At 47.4% G+C, this 17,237-nt stretch overlaps 1 protein-coding gene across 1 annotated transcript in view; it reads right to left on the reverse strand.

The window, feature by feature from the left end:
- Kn (EBF transcription factor knot) overlaps positions 1 to 14,107 on the reverse strand; it is a 321,220-nt gene extending 307,113 nt beyond the window's left edge. Inside the window, exon 1 of the mRNA XM_077688236.1 lies at positions 13,849 to 14,107. The gene's annotated coding sequence lies outside the window, so the exon portion shown is untranslated. The remainder of the gene's footprint in view (positions 1 to 13,848) is intronic.
- Between the last annotated feature and the right edge of the window lie 3,130 nt (positions 14,108 to 17,237).

Here is a 17,237-nt window from a genome sequence, read left to right on the forward strand (position 1 = left end):
CGGCCCACGTCGCAGATAAAGAACTAAACCGGAAATTAATTTTAAAAATATCTGCATCGAAGCTTTAAGGTTGAAAATTACACGTGTATATGACGCGCGATATAGTAGTAAAGAGCCTCATATTTTTAGGCCCCCTGCGTATCTTTAATGTGCACTGAAAGCTCTACACAGACTGGACGTTTTGGTCTTTTGTTTCTATGCAAACAATCGGCAGGTGATTATTCGATGTAATAAAGCAAAATTTCAACTCAAGTGCAGGATGATGCGGCGCCATTGTGAATGCACACGTACCCCACGGTAAAATTTTGGCGACGTTACCCCGATATCTTGATTATATTACTTATTATTCCAATGAAAGCACATTTTAGAGGAATTATTTTTACCTTTTCGTTGAAGTAATAATACCTCACGGTTGTGATTATGAAAGGTATGTTGAGAAGGGAATGGCCCTCCTTCCTACCGATTTCTTAGACTATTTGCCAAGAAGAGAGAGAGAGAAAACTTTTATTTAGGTAAGGGGACTATATGTCAAGTGAGGGTAGTGGCAGTAGAAGGTATACGTGTTTGTGGCCTGCTGGGACGTCTTGAATGCGGACATTTCTATCAGAGCCCAAAAAAGAAACAGGTCAAGATTTGCAACTGTGCTAGGAAAAAAGAAATTGCTACCCGATCAGCGAAAATGTCCTCACGCAGCCACGTAGTATCAAAGTTCCAAAGCTCCCAATCATGTTTGCTTGCGAGTTAAAAATCTCAAACCGCGGATCACAAGACAAAAAAAAAAGGGGGGGGGGGGCACCATCCCGCCCTGCGAAAGTGAATGCCCAGCAAAGCTGTTGTAAACCACTAACTGGTGACGGAGGACCGGTATGAAATGTTTCTCGTGGTCTCCAAGGGCTTGTCGCTTACGCTCGGCTGGTGTCACTACAAGGGTACAGAGAATTGGTACTCTTTTCTCCCATTCTTCCGTGACGCTGCCATGATCATTAGTCAGTTCGCATCTCATGACATTTGCTTACAGTGCGACGGTTTATGGGCACCGTTATTTTGTTGTTTATGCGTTTTAGTTGGTCAGCTGTGGTAGGCTTAGCTTGTCCTCCCTGCACTGAGGCTGCACGCGACTGACGTCGTTCCGAATTCGAATCCAAAATAACACGTGTAACAGCATTTCAGCAGCAGCAGCAGTGTGTCCAAAGATGCCGTTTTGCTGCGTCTTCGGTAGTGTTGTTAACAAACGACCCGGTCGAAGTTAACGGTGAGGCCGTAGATGCGGCAATCTCTCGACACTCATGAAGGGCAAAATGGCCGCCGGCCATTGGTGATTTGCGTGGCTCAGCGGCAGTACTCTGATACCTTATCTACTGACACTACGCTCGGCTTCTCTGGCGGCAAACGCTGGGTCTTGCCTAGCCTGATGCATGCGCTCGGCGTCTTGGGCAAGAACTGCTCCATTTAGTGACACTATAGTCCGGCCTAGACTTCAAAGATAATCGGCAAACATAATCTTTACCAGGAAAACATGGTGGTGGGAGGTGGGGAGGGGGTCCCATTGTTCACAGACGTCATATAATCTATAAGGCGGTTTCGATGCTTGCTTTGTGGTTTCCTTAAACTACTTCTGAGATCTATGCTGTGTGCCTGATTAGTCTGACACGTGCACTCGGCGTCTTGGGCCTTGGCGCGTTTGCCCACGGAGAGCACTTTTGCCCTCGACGATGAAACCGTCGGGGGTAGAGGTATACAGCTTTGCTGTAAATGTCCTGTCGCGGTAATCCTCAATTGGGCCGATAAAGTCTGCGAGACATAGACGCGCTCCGAGAATACAGAGCGTACGCCAGAATAGGGCAGGAGAGTTTTCGTACATTTGATCGACCCTGGCGACGTCATGACAGTGTGCGAGATATGTTTCATCCCGATCATCGCGAAAAAATGAAAAATAATTTATACTAATGACGTCGCGGGTAGTATTAAGCTCTATAGGAATGAAAAGCAAAATCCACGAATACCGCGTAAATGCCTAAATAAAGCTCGCTTTGGCACACAGAAGTCTCAAACAGCGGGTGTTTCACCCACTGAGTGCCCATAGGCTCAAAGGAATAGCCAATGCATTTTTTTCAAGGATAGAAAACGGCTGCGAAAGCGCCAACTGCATGACTGGCACAAACCCCCAAGCTATTTAGGAAAGGTCCTAAGTCTAGCTAAGTGAGACACAGATTCGAGAAGATTGTTGTTTGTTGGTCAGCCGCGATGTTCATTTCATACTTGTTCAGAACATGCCGCAACTGAAGGTATACCGCCATCTGCTGGGAATTGAGCGTTGCAACATTAAGAACACGTGGAATGCGAAAGCGCGGTCATTTTTGTACCACCACGAGACCCGCGGCCAGACGGTGTTCCACCGCGCCAGCGTGCACCCAACCCATTACAGAGTGATGGGAGGCATAGCAAGACTTGGCAGGGAGCGCCTGTCCCTCGCTGGGAGCACTGTCTATTTCAAGATGTCGTTGGCGTGTCCCGCCTCTGTTGGTCGTCACGTTGCGCCGGACGTTTCTTGGCTTCTCCAGAGAGCTCACGTCTTCCCTCGAGGCGACAGCAGCAGAAGCGTCCGTCAGTCTTACTCCGTCGTACAGCGGCACAGCATTTTTGTATGTCGGCGAACCGCACTCGCATCGCAGACCGTTAGGTGTCTTTCAGAAAGCCTATAATCGAGGGTTGCTTCCTTGTACTTTTTTCCGTGCTCCCACAAACCGGTTCGCAACCAGACAGTGAACTAACGGCCCCGCAGAAAAATTAGAAGCCACTTTATTCGTGAACGTCCATTAGAACATTTTTGATTAATTATTGAAGTTTATTTTTCTCTCAACGAAAGGTAAAGCCAAAACAAAATGAAATGCCTGGCTCCCCGTAATGCAGCACAAAAAGGCATAAAGCATGGACGCAATACACTCGGCTGGTTTCATTCAAGTTAAAACAACAAAATAAATGGGCGTAGAAAAATTAAAAAGAACTCACATATAAAGTAAAAATTTTCAACCTTGTTTCATTCACACTGGTCAAGTATAAAGTTAAATTGGCCCAGGTGGGTCAGGTGGGTAGCGGAGCGGGGGGATGATGTGCGGGGATCTTGCGGGGATCACCCCCGCGTCCCTGCAGTCTAGGATGCCATGGCCTTCCGCAGCACGAACGGCCTATAGGACAAAGGGCCCCGCTGGTTCTCCACGTCTGCGCTAGTCAACAGGGCCTCCCCTTGCTCCGTGTATGATGCCCGGCGTATTTCCAAACGCTTCGCTGCACAGAGCATTCACGTGACATGTCTGTTCTCGCGATGGAGAACGGTAATTAAACGTGGTAATTGGCTGCGCCCCAAACTTAAAGCGACCTAAAACATACCAATCACCATTATTAAAAATCCAACGCGTAGATTTGAGCTCAGAAAAAAAAAATTAGAAAGAAAATTACGCAACGAAAAAAAAAGTTACAGGTGACAACTAAGTTTCGGTCTTAAGATGTACGACGCGATAGCGTTGCATCGACTCTCAGAGAGCGTTGTCAAACGGAATTGCTGTATTTACAATCTATGCTTCACAGCACTGAAGGTAAGCGAAGAAAGAAAGATTAGCAGCAAAGGTGCTTAATCGTCGTGGCACAGCAGAGGCAGAGGCCCTCTGTGTTTCTGTGACTTAAGATGTGAGCGTCAAAGGTTGCGGATGCGGGCTGTTGGTCAGTTAGAGCATGAATGTTACAGTTTAAGTGTTTCAAAGTGTTTATTCTCAAATGTCTATGACAGACTGACTGTTTTTGCTTTACTCCTAAGAGAGCGAGTGAATTGAGTTTAGAAAAGGGTGTAAACAGATGACAAGGAACTCAAGGGCGGAACCTGAAATGTACGGCCACGGCCGGACTGGAGGAGCGGCGAGCGCGCACTGCGCGCTCGCCGCTCCTCCAGTCCGGCCGTGGTACGGCCTGAGATGCAGCAGCTTCCAATCAGCTTCCCCTTCCAATCAGCTGATTTCGAAGTAATGAGTTGGTCAAAGCCCCCTCCCATATCTCGATAGATGGGTATCATGTAATGTTTGAATTGCTATTCCCTGAGCATACCCTTGAACCTGGCTCGGTTGCGTGGAAGAAAGTGGGTATATGATGATGTCTGATTTTCCCGGCGAGCATCTTCGCCCCCATTTATTTGCTGATACTTCTGTTATTTCATTCGCCTCGGAGTTTGTAATGTTTCGGCACTTAGACCCCCTTTTAGCACGGGGAAAGATCGCGTTCCTAGGCATACGATGAAGAGACGTTCTTAACGTCTTTCGGGGAGGAAGAGCGGCGGTCGTGGACGCAATCTGCACGGCGCGTGCCCCTTGGTCGGTGCCTCGTCCTCTTTCAGACCCTAGTGGTTTGCAAGTGTCCAGGTGACGTCGTGAACTTTCTTCATTGCGGATCGGAGTAACTTACGGAAGCGTGTAGGTATTCTTCCTGCAGCTAATCGTCTAATGCCTTTTGAGAGCCTGTAATGCTGTTTACCCTTCTATTCGATACATCCACTAGTCGGTTTGCCAGCAGGATGGCTCGAACTTGTGCTTCGTCTTTCCTGTATGTTGGAGGGTCATGCAGTCACAATAATTGCCAAAGGGGTCATACGCGACAATTGCTGTCTCCAACTTTCGTACGTCCGAGAGTCAGTATATACTGTGTTCTCATGACACTGGAACCTTCCTCGAAGGAAGTTGATAAGTTGATCCTCCCATATCGCCTGTCCTTGATGCGGAGTCGTTGGATCAGTGACGTGCCCGTGATGGCGTGCAGTCGATACGTTTTTTTTTTTTTTTTTTGGGGGGGGGGGGGGGTTCCCCTTTTTCATACGATGACCCATCCCGATTTTGTTGTCCGAGCCACACCCTTAGTCCTTAGTGCTAGTGCCCGGAGAGTGGTTTAGATGATTTCTTCCAAAGTGTTTTAAAGACGCAACTAGAGGACCTGTTCATCATCATGGTCATCAAAAACGAAGGTAGGTCCACTGCATGCAGTACGAAGGCTATCCCGCTGACAAGCTTCACCCGCCCCGGTGCTGCGCTTCCCGAGTCGCCTCCGAACTTCCTCATTTATTTCGTCCCTCCACGGGGTTAAGGGCCTTCCCCTTCTTCTCGACCCGTCTGCGGGCGTCCATTCTGTTACCCTGGTGGCCCACCAGTCGTCAGTTCGTCTCACGGTAAAAAATGTGCCCTGCTGTCCTGTCCTGGTATGCTGTCCTCATGATGGCCTTCGCGTGATTTTCTTCGCTGCGTGCATAGCTTGTATTAAGGTAGGCTCTCAGACACTTTCCGGCTCATGACCAGCGACTGCACGAGTCTTAGCGTCTTTTCTCTCGCTATTGCTCTTCTCTGGGCTAGGCGTGTAACATTTTGGCAATTGTTCAATGATTTTCTCTCTTCTTTGGGATCGCCAGATCGGCGCTGCCACTTCACTCGCCACGCCAAACGTTCTTACGTACCTGTTCTCCGGGAGGACATCTGCACCTATGTTTAGAGGGTGAATTTAAACTTGGCCGCATGCGTCATTCGTCGTTTTTCAAACACAGCTTGGGACGGAAACAGAACCGCGGCCATATCCAAAAGTAGTTCGAAAATTTACGTAAACAGACGCTATATACAACATTTTATTTGATTTTGTTTCTGTCCATAATATATGCATTCCTTGATTTTTGAGAGGCTTGCATTAATCTTTTGCCTTCTGTTTTAGTTCGGTGACGCAATGTTGGTGCCGGCATCAGTTCCGGTGGGAAGCACGCCGCGGTGGCTCAGCGGGTAAAGCGTTGCGCTGTTGAGCCCAAGGACGCGGGTTCAATTCCCCGACGCGGCGGTCGTTTATCTGCTGGAAGCAGAAAACAAACTCCCATGTGTCGAGATTCCGGCGCACGTTAAAGATCCCCGTATTGTTGAAATTTACCCGGATCCCCGCACTACTACGCGCCCCATAGCGCAGGTGTGGCTTCGGTACGTGAATTACCGAAAATTTAATTCTTTGGTATCTTCCGGTGGAGCGGCACTTCGGTGTGATGGTGCCGGTTGCGGGCAAGGCTGGCGACCGTGTGTGACGAGCATGCTACCACAGAGAGGGCGTAGAACGAACTTCACTGCGCAGACATGGCACCAGCTGGAAATGCGTGTCGTTTTTTTCGTAATCACCGGACTGTCGTTTTCTTCCTTTCCATATTTCAGTTACCGCTGTTCTGCATTCCATCCGATTCTGGCGATGCACGAGGGTCGAGCCCTCATCTCCCAGCTGTATAATAATAATAATGCTTATTCACATTTCAAAATACAGAACATTATCCAGCCCGCATAAGCCGCATGGCTTGTGTGCGCCGCTGGGCAGTCACAGGAGGGCGCGAATTGGGACACAGCAAGAATAGAAAGCTCAAGGAGCCCAACAATCACAAGGAAAATATTTTGAAGTAACTGCCATGCCAAGGAAAAAAAACGTCAAGGTACTTTTTACTTACATACATATGAAAGGCATTTAACAGTCAGTCGCACTTCAAATTGTTACAATGGTTTTTTAGGTACATCCAAAACAGCGTAATGCATTCATTCATTGTCTGCCATAAATGACATCAAAAATGTTTTTACCTGCTTCATATTATTAACCACTGGCTTGGTTTTAATTCCGTTAAATAAATGTGGGACACAAAAGGCACGGGTTCTTTTACCATAATAAGTGTACACACGTGGCAATATCTGTCGTAGCTTCCGGGTGGCAGCGATGAAGCCTTTCCGCGTACGCTTGATGGGCATGGCTTATAGCGGACGGCTAGCAGCCACGGGGAAATCGAAAAATGAGCTTAATAATGTCATCGCATTAAAAATGGTGCATTAAAATGTGCTATGGCACGATATTCCATGGTTGGCGCAGCAAAATCGTCTGCCTTTTTATGCTCGAGCGACAGTTTGTGGAAGGGGTCTGGCCGGCTGAGTACGGAAAAACTGGCACAAGGAACTACTTCTAGGAGTGCGGAACTGCATAGGTCAAATACGGTGAGTACAGTCATCTTCAAAATCTTTGGGACGCGGTTTTAGCTATAAAAATACATACCTCATCACCTCAAGAACGAGCGTTTACTACGCGTTTGAAGGTGATGATTTGAGTTGTGATGCGGGACTTGCAAGCACAAAAGCAGCTTTCCAAAAAAATAATAATAATAAAAACGGTAGAAACAGCGCAATAGTCGGGATTAGAGCTACTAACTAGTAGTGGCTCTAGCCGGGACAAGGAAGGACGCTGCAACCCGTTGTCCTTCCGTGTCCATCCTTGTCCCATTCATTGCATCGTTTCCGCCGTTTTTTTTAATGTACCAGCCAGCCCGAATTCGTACTTTGACAAAGCCAGCTATTACGCCAGACAGTGAAGAAATTTAATTTCGCAGTTTTGTAACTGATAGTACGTTTCTCCGTGAGTTCGGCAGATTGAGTTGACATTTATTTTCCCTGGCATAATATAATAAAAACAATCTAGTGACGCAAGCTTAACCCAGTCAAAAAACACAACAGAATATATGACAGGACTGTCCTGTAAGGGAATGGGACATTCTGAAGCTCGTACAACAGAAATCTCTGTTGTACAGTTCTGCAGTTCTGCAACAGTGATTCCTGTCGCACAACAGACCATCCGGTAGTCACAACAGAGATTCCCGTTTTACGACAGATATTCCTGTTGTACAACAGAAATTTTTGTTGTGTTTTTCGACTAGGAGTTTTATGTCCTGGCTGGCCAGGTTCTGGTTGCTGAAAGCACTGTGTTTGACTTTTACAGATTATTATATTTCCTGCACTCTCTGCAGCCATCTGATAGGTCGGTTGGCTCGCCGTGTGAATCTCTATTACATCTATCTATTACAATCTCTATTACAATCTCTATTACAATCTCTATTACAATCTATCTATTACTATCTGTTACAGTATCTATTACAAAACATTGAAAAAAATATTTTCTCTGTTGCGATTTTTGCCGTTCTTAGCAAAGCTTTCGACTCCATTAATCACACTAGTATTTTAATTGATAAGCTAAACTGCTACGGGATTCGCGGAAAAGGTTTAGACCTCATTAGGTCGTATTTAAAAGACAGGACGCAATATGTTCACATCCATAACTTTAAATCGGCCTTTCTGCCTATTAGACATGGTGTGCCACAAGGGAGTATATTGGGGCCTCTTTTATTTAACTCGTACATTAATGATATTGTTGATACCGATTCAGATGTTAAATATATTATCTATGCTGACGATAGCACGCTGCTTATTTCCAGCCATGACATTAGTGATACAATAGATAGATGTAATGACGTTTTATCAAAGCTATCCACATGGGCGAAAATGAATAGGCTTAAAATTAATCCTTCAAAAACTAAAGCGGTTATCCTTACAGCTAGAAATAAACATATTATGTTAACTAGAACCCTCCGCCTAGATTCCAACGAAGTTGAGGTTGTTTCCGAATTTAAAATTCTTGGTGTATATTCCTCACACTTAAGTTGGGAAGCTCATATAAATTACGTGTCTAAGAAACTATCCTCAATTACGGGTGTTTTATCCCGCTGTCGTTTCTGTTTTTCGCAGAAATTAAAATTTAACATATATAACGCCCTATTTAGCTCACATTTAAACTACTGTTCATTGGTCTGGTCGACATTGGTCTGGTCTGGTCGACAAACCTCAATAAGCTTTTAGTTTTGCAAAAAAGGATTATTCGACATATAGGAAATATGGAACCTCAGGCCAGTACTTCAGGTTTATTTCAATTATATCGCATTATTAATGTTAAAAATATGTATAAATATCGCCTATTGAAGCTGCTATTTTTTTCCTCTGATTTGGTGATCAACCGGATAACGGGCTTGGCTTCACTACAACATAGAAATATTCTTGTCAATACCAGAAGTAATGAAACTTGGGCCATCCCACAGTTTCGCACGTTTTACAAATATCAAGCGCTAGCGTATAACATTCCTTACTATCTTAACAAATTCCCTCAGCTTTTAGGCCTAAACAAGCAAGGAATTGGAGTCGTATTTCACACAGCTTTAAAATTAGTCTACCTCTTTTTGTATGTCTGGTTTCTGCCGATATCGCTACGCGATAAATAAAACAGGCGACTTGGGCGACGGGTAGTTCTATGTAAATGAAATGTAAAATTGTGTTGCTGACTCGTTCGCCTTTGAAATTCTCTTATTAATGTGTTGTTTCTTTGTTGTTGTTGTTGTTGTTTTTTTTTTGAAAAAGAAACGCATCATCTAGACTCCAACGTATTTTATGGTATGCTCACTGTTTTTTATTGCACGCTGTAAATGGAATCTGATTGTGCGGTTACCTGGTATTTCTTTACACTAGCATTGTTGATTTGCCTTTGCAGGTGTGTATGACGGAAACTGGTGTTAATACCTATGGTCAGTTGTATTTGTTTGCTTTTGTTACACAGCCATCTTTGTTTAAATCTAAAAATGAAACTCTTTGGATCTGTTGTAAGTTGTTGTAGGGTAATCTCTCATTGTATATGTTGTTTTTATCCCTGCAATTGTTGTAAGTTGCATTGTAAAGCGTGCGTAAGTAGCTTTCTGTATTACTGTATAATGGTGTTATACAGATATTTTTTTGTAATTTTGCTATTTTTGATGCAGCACTCGCTTTGTGTATTATCATGTTTTGTTTCTGTTGTGCCGCGGCCTCGAAACGGTCTGCTGGGCCCAGTCAAGCTGTTCGTTTTCAGCTTTTAGCCCTGGCGACCATCCAGACAATCTTTTTCTGGAAAATAAAGATGAATCGAAATTGAAATTAAAATATACTGTAGAGTGTATGGAACATCGATACGTAAGCGACTTTAAAAATGTTTCTTGAGCGAACCGCTCCTCCATTCGCGCTCAAACTTCACATGAAGGTCGAATTTTATGGCATATTTTGTTTAACACAAGAACTAGAAGAGCACTTTCCCGTTTATTAGGAATAAAAAAAAACTATTTTCGCCTATGGGAAACCTGGGGGCCATCTTGGCGATCCTGACCGATCTTGACCGGTGGGGCGTCACCTGGCGTGTCCAGAACGAAACACGCGATGACCCGCTAACCTGCCGCAAACTGATACCGCGTGTTTTGTTATCAATACCCGAAGTGGCGCCACACTACAGCGGCGGTCAACATCGCCAAGATGGCCCCAGGCTGTGAAAATGCTTTTTATTTGTTTTCTAATGAAGCAGGTAAGTTCCTTGCTTGTTCTTTGTGGTAAACAAAATAGAACACAAAATGCTACCTTCGTGGGAAGTTTGAGCGCGAACGAAGGAGCGGTCCGCTCAGGGAAAAATTTAAAAGATGCCCATTTATTGTTGTAACACCCTGTATTACGCAAAATGCTGAACGCAGCAACGAATTCTCCCTGCTGATGAAATATTTGCTTACTGAACATTCTTGCCGTAATAAAAAGAGCATTAGATGGGTTTTCTTCTAGGAAAAACAAATGGGTCACAAACGAGGCTTGAACAACTCATGAAGAATAGCCACTCTTAGCAGTGAGTCTGCTGCGTCCTCCTACAGGTTGCAGGGCTGTGATTCTTGTCTCTCTGCTCACAAACTGAAGCATTCGCCTCATAGTGTAGTAGCGAACAGTTTTGATGATGGTATCATTGTTGTGTTCACTGCTGAGAAATACATTGTTTGTCAGTGACATGGTCAGTAGTGTTCCAGAATAATTTAGGCTCGTGAACATGTCACAAGAAGAGTTCCAAAGCCATCTTCAGAAGGTTGATTAGCCTACATGGTCAACATGCCACGGAATTCGCACAACGCTTAAATTCTGCGATGCCGGCGGTGGGGCACAAACCAAATTACGTCTGTGGTAATTTCATATCGTGTATACTGTGCACAAGTTACTTCGCATGCCCCTTTTGGACTCCGCTTTGATCTTTGGCCAGGTTGTGAGGGGCGTAATTGGTACTTAAACTGGAAGCATGAGGACAGGACTCGCTGGCCGAGTCATTAGCCAAACGTTTTACTGCAACGCATTATATATCGCACCCCCCCCCCCCCCCCCCCGTTTTTTTTCGGGTGAAGCAGATTTAGTCGGCGCCGCTCCGGGGCTCCTCCCCGCCACCACCGACCCCTTTTTTACAACTGTTATCACAGCGATTATTCCCCTCGCCACCTGTGATGACTCTTTCACAAGTTTCCAAGTCTGCTGACAGCGGCCCTAGCGCCGTTACCACTTGATTGCGTAGAATCAGCAGCAGCGCACTTGGGTGAAAGACGCCCGAAAGGCGCCGCCACCGCAGAATGTAGCCGAGGCCGTTGCCGCTTCAAATTCCACCTCGCCCAATAGGTACGCGCCACTGCCGGTTGAAAGCAACTTGTCCCGTTGCAACGCCGGCGTGAGCACATTATTCTTCTTTAGCTTGAAAGCCATTCCAAGCAACATTGTCGCGTCGGCGGCTCTCGCCGACCTGCAGCTGGCCATAGTTCTTCTGGCGGAAGAATAATAATAGAATTTAGTCTGGCCGCATAATAAAGCCTTTCTTCCTGTACCTTCACCGGTGTATTTCACGCCTAATTATGCGCCCGTCCCCGGTAGCCGGTTTAGGCGTGCACGGGTTGGTGGTTGAGGGAGGGGGCATGCACGCACAGAGCTTAATGCCGCTACCAATGACATACCCGTTGCGGTGGTGGGAAATTTAAACGCGGGAGTCTGATGGCTCAACGCACCCAGTCAGCTATCCTCCGCAATCGAGCGGTTTGGGTCTGGGCTGGTGTGCTGCACAGACAATGGGATGGCTACGACTGGGCAGCGAAAGGGGCCCCCACGTGTGTGTCCAATAGAGGTCGAAGCCCTCGAGGTGTTAGCTCGCTATGTGACGGACGCATGTCGCACGCTTGGAGGAAGATCGGAAACATATAAGAAGCGTCAGCCCGAACAGAACCGTAATTGGGAGCGAGAACCACGGAAAGCCGCTGCTGCCGCCGTTGCCGCCTTAAATTCCAGCTGGTCGAGTAGCGGTGAATCCCTCCCGGATGAACAGCAACTGGCCCGCTTGGAACGCCGACGTGGGCCAATATCACTCGTTTAGCTTAATTAAAGGGCTCTCAGAGTGACATCTTCGACACCGTTTTATGCTGCAGAGCAAACTTTCGCACTAAAAAAAAACAGTATATTTCCCTTCTAAGCACCCGCTCATGACCGGTTGCCGGTTTATGCGTGCACGGGTTGGGGGTGGAGGGTGGTAGGGTGTGGGGGCGGGCACGCGCAGATATAGGTTTCATGCTCTTACTGATGACCTGTCCGTTGTGTTGGCGTGAGGTTCAACGCGGCCCTCAAACTGTCCAATGCGACCTGTCCGGTGTCTCTGTGGTAGAGTGGATTGGGTTGGCGTGTTACCCAAACGGTAAGACGCCTACGGCGCGGGAGGGAGACAGGTATACGTTTGTACGCTAGGATAAAGCTCGGGTCTGTTCTAAATTTCGTTCAGGTAATTAGCTAGGAAACGTGCTCAGTCGTAAATTACAAACATACGTGGTTTGTTTCGTGCACTCCGTGGAGGGCCTACTGCTTTGCAGGTCATCCTTCTTCACAGAGTGGAAGGGCACTATATTTTTTATTTTTCACCGCGGTTTGTGGACAGATCATGTGTCGGAACAAAGCTCAGAATCTACGTGTCCCTCCGGGGGGGGGCTGAGATGGTTAGTGGCCGTGAGACAGTCGCCGCTAGGCTAACCCAGAGTGCACGTTTCACTGCGGCACCTTGCTTCCATCGCCAGGGAAGTCGCTCCTTGCGCAGCTTTTCCCATTGAGTTCCCGGTTGCGCTATCGACTGAGAAAGTAGCGACGCGCTTCCTTCTTATGCACCTGGATGCGGCTTCAGCCCCGCGCACAGGATCTGGCTTCGAAGCGACCAGCGCCTGCGCCTGGAGCTGCCTGCAGCGCCAGGCGCGCTGCGCCCCCTGGGGGCCTGGCCCGCAGTCAACGCGCCGGAAATTGGTCTCCCCGCGCGCTCGGTGCGCGCTGCGAAAGAGCTGGCGTCGCCCGCTACACGGGCGATGACAACAAATAGTAAAAAGAGCCTGATTAAATTTGTACCTCGATTGGCTGCGCAAATAAAATATGCACGCCGTGGCGCCGCGTCTGGTTCGACCAAGTTTCTCGCGCGACACAGGGCGACGTCGCGCGATAAATATGCGCATGCAAATGCAGGCCGGGGCTCGGATCGCGGCCTTTGACGCGCAGCCTAACGAAGTGGAAAGTGTTTCGCTCCTTTGATCCTGTTATGCAAAAGGCCGCTCCTTGGAGGAGCCGCGTGAAGGCTCGCTGACTCAGCTCCGCGAAGCGGCCGCCGCGGCCGGACAAGCAGCTGCGCGGGCCAGCGGTCGTTAAAGATGCGTTAACGGTCCTGCAACCTGGTTTCGCCAGGGCGGTCCGTGTCATTTGGCAACGCTTATTGCGCCGGCGCGCCAATGGGGCCCCCGGGAGCCGGCGTCTTATCGGGGCGCCGCACGCGCGCAGCCGCGGTCGTCCGCAGCGGATCGGCCCCGGATAATTCGCTGTCATCGCGCTAATGGATGGTAATTCTGGCCCGCGCCGCAGCTCCCCTGGGGGCCCCCGGAGAGAAGAAGGCGAAAAAATGGCCAGCAGCCAAAAACATCGCTGAGCCCCGGCCGCTAATTGGGCGCCGACCGCGCGCTCCTCCCGGCCGGAGAACTGGCGTTTGTTTATCAGCGAGGGAGTCCTAAGCCGAGCCCAGCCGAGGCCGCAGGAGTCGGGAATTAAGAAAGGCTCCGTGAAAACTTTAATTGGAACTTGAATAATACGGCGAAAGAAAAGAGCTCACCGTTCTCGGAGGATCCCTCGAATCCCGCAGGGTTGCAGCGTCTCGCCTCCATTAATCAGCGCCGTCTTGTGCCCGCTGTCGCGGCGTCTCGCCGCAGGACGCCAGTTCCGTGCACCAAACTCGCTTGGTGCTGCTGTCCCGTCAGTGTTGACGCGATCCTCCACCGCCAGCTAAAAATGTCAACGTCTCGGGCATTCGTAGTGCTGACGCTGAAAGCATACCAAACGGCCCTTGCCTGGGCGCAGTATACTGCTCTCGGTTGCACAGCGGAAGGACTGCGCGCTGTCATCGCTTATCGCAAACTGAAAGGCACCTGAACCGTGTCGCCCTTTCCGTCCCCGCGTACACCGAATCCTGGCACACACCGCATCTGCCCGGGCTCGTCAGAAATACGGGAGCATCAACGCAAAATAAATTGCTAGGCGAGCGTAACATTGAATTTGGGCGGCAGCATTTTGACACTCTCATTGGAAATACTTGACCAAGCAAAGGAACGTTTGGCATCCACCTGAATGCAGCCGTACGGCTACAACCTGTCCTTAACACCTGTCCTTCACTTCGAGTTGTTGATAAATTCGCTCTTGCGCTACAAACGACTAGCCTCCTGGTTAGCTCTGTTGGTAGAGCGACTGCTCCGGTTAAGCGGTGGTCCCGGGCTCGAATCCTGGACCAGGACGAATTTTTCTTCAGCTGCGAAGTTTCTGAGGAAGCTGTATAGCTTTCCTTTGTAGCCGTACGGCTGCATTTAGGTGGATGTCAAGCTTTCCTTTGCTGAAACTTACTCCACCTTGGGGATTTCCCCTAAATCTGGTCAATCAACACCTGACCAAGGTCGGGTTGAGAGCAGCGTCAAACCTCGTAGGCTTGAAGTTTGGAAGGTAGGGGTGGTCTAAAGCTATGCGTCATCGGAACCCTGCGCGTTCCGGTAGCCCCCTATTCCTTACGAGGGGAATGTATATCCCGGCCCTTTGGTATGATGACGAAACATAGGTCACCACAATCACCGCACACTTCCAGTAGTCACCCGTGTGGCGCAAACTTGCTTCCTTGTGTAGGTTTTTCAAAGGAGAGATTCCAAAAAGTGGTCGGTTGAGAGAAACAGACAGGATTAAACGCAGTTCAAATCAGGAATAGTTGTCAAGTTGGGCATGAAGTGGGGTACGGAGGACTGACAGATGAGCGATACAAGTGAGGCTTCCAGGAGACACGAAAAGGGGCAGTAAACGCGGATACGACAGGAGAAATTTGGGAGAAATCTCGCATCGGCTCTACAGAAGATAGGAACGGGGAGAAGCAGTTGGGACATGCGTATGTCCGCTACGCTTAACAGCCTCCCCCCTAGCCTAGTTGGTATGGCATCGGACCGGTATTCCGGAGGTTGTGGGTTCGGGTCCCAGCCTAGAAACATATTTTTCTCCACTTTCTTTCTTAAAAGACAACGATTGTTGAGCGCGAAGCTTTCGTGGTGGATTCTTTGGTTGCAGCCTGAGTTTGGACTAACTTTCGACCACATCGAAATTGAGCAATCGAATAGAGACTGGCTTCATAACGCCAGGGGACCCACGTTCGATTCCGGCCGCTGAAGCATTTTTTTCTTTCACTTCATCCACGATCATTCTTCATCATCGTCAGAGAAAGCTGGCTTTCCTGCCGGGCGTTTTCGCCTTACAGACGCCATCAGTTAGAACACTAAGGCTTCGCTTTAAAAAATGTACTTGACAACGAAAAACCGAAGAATTCCTTGCCCTTTGCGTTCCTTGGCATATTTGACTGCTAGCGCCTGTCCGTATATATATATATATATATATATATATATATATATATATATATATATATATATATATATATATATATATATATATATATATATATATATATATATATATATATATATATATATATATATATACGGTTGGGAAATGAGGGGATCGTTAGGAAATACAGAAAGAAATGCCGGCAGTCTACAACGCCAAAGAAGGCATAGGGGAATGGTTAGACTATTTTTTACCGTTAGTGACGTTACATTATTTTTTTAATTATTACGTGAGAAAGAAAGAAAGAAAAACACGCGCCGAGAGTGGGGACCGAACCCACGCCTTTCGATTAGATCTCGAATGCCTTACTAATTCGGCTATCTCGGCGACTGTGCTCTCCTTCATTTTCTGGGGTATTTATATTTACTACAACTGTATGTGACGCTTGAGGGTAGTAGACAGCGCCACTTAGACTACACGGGGAGAAGGGGACCTTCTTTTCAACCCCCGTGGCGTGACGCGAACGTCTACAGCCTGTCATAAGCGGGTAACTGGCGGGGAACCCTCTTATACTACCTTGGCATCAAGGCTGCCAGAACCGAGGCCCTCGCTAAGCTTTCGCACGATAATAGGGTTTGAAAAAGAGGGGCTCGTCAGAAAATACAGAAAGAAATGCCGGCAGTCTACAACGCCAAAGAAGGCATAAGGGAATGGTTAGACTATTTTTTACCGTTAGTGACGTTACATTATTTTTTTAATTATTACGTGAGAAAGAAAGAAAGAAAAACACGCGTGGGTTCGCGGTCCCCACCACTCTCGGCGTGTGTTTTTCTTTCTTTCTTTCTGACGTAATAATTAAAAAAAATAATGTAACGTCACTAACGGTAAAAAAATAGTCTAACCATGCCCCTATGCCTTCTTTGGCGTTGTAGACTGCCGGCATTTCTTTCTGTATATATATATATATATATATATATATATACACATACGGGAAACTCTCGGTGACTCCAACTCGCACATCTCGAAATATCGGTTACGTCGAAAATTTGTTCTATCCATTTGTTTTCTCCCATAGGTGCTACGTATTTGCCACATTTATCTGGAAACGTTAATTCGGGGGACCACGGATATCCCGAAATACCGAAAGAGAGGTCGCAAGGCAAATTCCGCTACAGCTAGCTGAAAGGTCTCCGTGCGACAGCTTCGCTCCCACGTTGAACGCGGTCGTGAAAGGCAAATTTGAAATTCCCGCGGGCGTGGCGGTTTCCTATCCAACTGTAGGAGTTCCTAGCCATATGACTGTAGATGACGCAGCTTATCATGTGGATGACGAGGTGTCTCAAGAAGTGCCTACAACTGCGCAAACCAGAAACATTCGGTGCTTGCTCCACAACAAGGTAAAATGTAGCGGTGGTGACCAACAATTTATGGGGAGAGATGAGCAGCTCGAGTACGATATTTTGTCTTTATTACGAATGTTGCCCCGTGCTGTGGAGCTTTTTTTTTACCAGCACAAGCTCTTATTTCAATGACCTGACCACAAATTTTTGTCATTTCGCTTACTTCGAAACTCTGATTGTCTCGAAATTTTTAGCCGATCTTACGACTTGGAACTAATGAGGTATTGCGGTATAT

Source organism: Haemaphysalis longicornis, unplaced genomic scaffold (genome assembly GCF_048455015.1).
Source record: "Haemaphysalis longicornis isolate Haplotype H1 unplaced genomic scaffold, Haemaphysalis longicornis Haplotype H1 scaffold_1, whole genome shotgun sequence".
In the NCBI taxonomy this organism is placed as follows: Eukaryota; Metazoa; Arthropoda; class Arachnida; order Ixodida; family Ixodidae; genus Haemaphysalis; species Haemaphysalis longicornis.